Raw genomic sequence first — 3,418 nt, 5'->3', positions numbered from 1 at the left:
GAGACGGCAAGGAGAGAAAAAGCCAAGCTTTCAAATCCTTACTTACTTAAGATGATGATAAGAGAGATAAGAATTTATTTATAATTATCATTGTGTTGTTTTTTTTTTAATAATGCTTCCTTTGAAGAATGCAGAAAATACTTTACTCCTCCCATTGATACATGCTACCACTGTCAGTTTTGTTCTACTCAAGTATGGCAGCTGATGTGCTTCTTTTGGTGTGTGAGGGAAGGTGAACATCTTTCACTCCCGTAGTCAGTCCCTGTTGAAGCGAGAGGGCAAGTGCCAACCGCCTCAGCGGTGCTGCCAGCTCTCACACAGGTTTTGTACAACCCTGTCTTTGTGAGTCTCAGCTCCTAAAGAAAGTATCAGCTGCATTCTGTATCCCTTTTTTTCAGTGCACAATTGTCTGCTTTTCCCAGGTTAATTTAATCAGTAGAAGTGCCCATTAGTTCTCAAGGACTGTCTTTCTTAAGGGTGTAAGGGTTCGAAATACTAAACTCAGTAAAATTATTCATGTTCAAAGAGGGTTCCTTTGTCCTGTAGCTGGAATTTGGGGAGCTTTGCCCTAGGGGTGACAGGGCCATCCCCATCAGGACTTAAAATACCTTGCTGAAATCTTTTCTGGTTATTCTGCCTTAGCACTGATGTGCGGTATTGCAACACAACAGAGGTTTAAGAGAATAATATGTTAACATGTAACGAGTTTTCATAAAGGTGATTTTCTTTTTTTTTGGGGGGGGGGGAGGGTTTGAGTGTTTGTTGGTTTTTTTTTAAATAATGCTTAAATAATATGTTCTGGACTTCTTGTTCATTGATGCACTTGCATGACAGCCTTCACTGGGGATTTCACTGACTTTCCCATGATCACAGATTGCAAGGTCTTTTACAAGGTAACAGGATCTTTTCTGTTTTCCAAGGTGCAGCAACTAAGGATATCAATATTACCTTGATAATGAATGACCTGTATGCCTTCTGTTTTCTACAGTGTTGTTCTGTTAAACTTCTATTGCATTACACACGTGCACACAGACACACACATGCACACACAAGTCTATTATAATTTTTTCTGCTGAGACCCAACAAAGCCATCTAGAAAAGCATTAAAACTGCCACTGGCAGCCATCATAGTCTCAAAGATTGAAATGCCTGCAACCTGGCTTATTATCAAGTATAATATCTCAGAGGAGATATGTCCCAGCAAGAAAAAACACAGCAAATAATGTCTGACTAATAGATAGATCTGTAATTTTAAAAAGAATATCTTTGTCATGATGACTAGAAATACAATTTAGACTTTCTTGATATTTCCAGAGTTAATACAGAACTACGAGGAAACTCTGAATGCATTTAAACACTTATCTTCACTGAATATTTTCACAATAATTTGAATTCATATCCATGTAATGAATGTCATTCAGTGGAGGAAATGGACCTGCCCCCTGTTGCTTTGTTGACTGTATCTACTATCGAGCTGACCCATGGAGCCTTGTTTTCCAAGAGTCAGCACTAATTGTTCAGAGTTTAATTTCGAATTTTACTGCTGTCATTTATTACAAACTATCAGGGGGTTAATGTGAGAAAATAATTTTATAGGAAAAGTGTTTGGGCAGAAATCACATTTGTACATCTAGCGCCCAGAGTACTGCAGACCTGATCCTGCTGTGGACTTTGGGGGTTATTTCCATTGTATGACATTCTTTATAAGACTTCTCTAAGCCAAGGCAGGTTTATGAGCTATCCCTTTCCCACCCGCTGATCCAAGTCTGAATTCTGCAGAAATAGATATTACTACAGAATCAAGACAGGGCACTGAATATTGCTTTCAGAAAGGCATACAGCCAGAATTTAAATAATTTTATGTGCATGCAGTTAGAAAAAAAAATAAAATCAGTCCAGCCATAAGCGATGGAAGCTCTTTGCAAGGCACCTGCTTTAGTGTGTGCTATTGGGAGTGATGACAGCCGGCACCAGCACTGGATGCGGTCACTAAAAGGGTCCTGCAGCAGTGCCACCTTCCACCTTTCAGCTATGAGCTGAAGCTTCCACTCTCTAGCTCTGAACTCCATGACCTCTGCGAAGGTGGCTTGCAGGCACCAGGGGAGAGAACGAGCTAGACATCTCTAAGGTTAATGCTTCGTGATGCAAGTGACGCTCTCAGGGCCCCGGGGCAATACCTCTGTCTTTCAGCAGCGTTTCTCAAACTTCCGAGACTACCCAACCTTCTAAAAAACCCCCAAACGAACCAACCAACCACCCTGCACCATGTTATACAGCTTTGTCACGACAATTTTTACTCCTAACCTGCAAAAATCAGAGAGTATTTCAAACATTCGCCTACTTCTGATTTCTCCTCTTGTGTTTTGCGGGTTTTTTCTTGGCTTGACTGGATGTGCGCATTTCCCATCTGCTTTATTTCTCGGTTTGCGAACGTCACGGGGACCCTTCTGCCTCGCGGACCCTCCCCACGCAGCCGCGGCGCTGACCGGCCAGAAGCGCCGTGAGCCACCGGCCGGTGCTGCGGGCGAGGCCGGGCAGCCGCCGCCTTCCCGCCGGCCGAGGAGCGGCCGCCGGCGGGCCGCGGGCTCCGCCCGGTGGCGGCCGCGCCGCCGCCGCTCTGCAGAGACAGCCCCGCGCCGCGGGCCGCGGGGGGCGGTGGGCCCGGCGGGGCGGGGCGCCCGGCGGGGGGCGGCGCGGAGGGGAACGCCTGTGCCGGGCCGTTAGAGAGAGCCGGGAACACTATTAAGCGGTGGCTCCATAGCTCAGTGGTTAGAGCACTGGTCTTGTAAACCAGGGGTCGCGAGTTCGATCCTCGCTGGGGCCTCCTTCTATTTTTACGTGTCACCGGCCCTGACTGCATCCATGGAAATAAGCCTCGTTTTAGGGTGTTTTGGTGGTGGCGGACTAGAGCGAGCGGGCTCCGCAAGCTCGTCGTTAAGGGCGACGCGTGGGAAACAAACGCTTTCAGTAAAATTCGCGTGCTGACTGGAATGTTGGTCACCGACTTAACTCGTCGCTGTGCCTGGAACTACCAGGGTAGTGCGGAGAACAGTAAACTCTTTGGGAAGCGGCGTGGGGATGGCTGAGTAAACATTGGTACAGCTCACATCACAATTTCCCTGATGGGAGCTTTGGCAAAATGCTGTTAAGGGGTTTAAAAGGAACAAATTGCCCCTGAGCAGAGAATAAGCTGGACAGGATTATCTGACTCTTCACAGCTTGTCATGCAGCCGAGCTGTTGGTTTTATTTCTGTGCTGGAGGCTAGACAGAGGAGGTGTAATAATTCTTTAAATTTTTTTTTGCTTTTTTTTTTGCCTTTTTTTTTTTCTTTTACGTTATAGAAAGAGCTAGAAACTACACAAATCCTCTTGAGCACCACACTTTAAAAATATGCATTCGTTTTTCCAGAAATCCTGT

General features: G+C 45.7%; 1 non-coding gene across 1 annotated transcript; it reads left to right on the top strand.

Moving 5' to 3' along the window:
• Positions 1 to 2,751: 2,751 nt before the first annotated feature.
• Positions 2,752 to 2,824, top strand: TRNAT-UGU (transfer RNA threonine (anticodon UGU)). Its single transcript has one exon. It is a non-coding gene; the product is annotated as a tRNA-Thr (tRNA).
• Positions 2,825 to 3,418: the final 594 nt, after the last annotated feature.

The sequence above is a fragment of the Tauraco erythrolophus genome, chromosome 6 (assembly GCF_009769465.1).
Source record: "Tauraco erythrolophus isolate bTauEry1 chromosome 6, bTauEry1.pri, whole genome shotgun sequence".
NCBI lineage: Eukaryota > Metazoa > Chordata > Aves > Musophagiformes > Musophagidae > Tauraco > Tauraco erythrolophus.
Note: the sequence above shows the minus strand (reverse complement) of the source record. Positions and strands in the feature narration are given on the sequence as shown.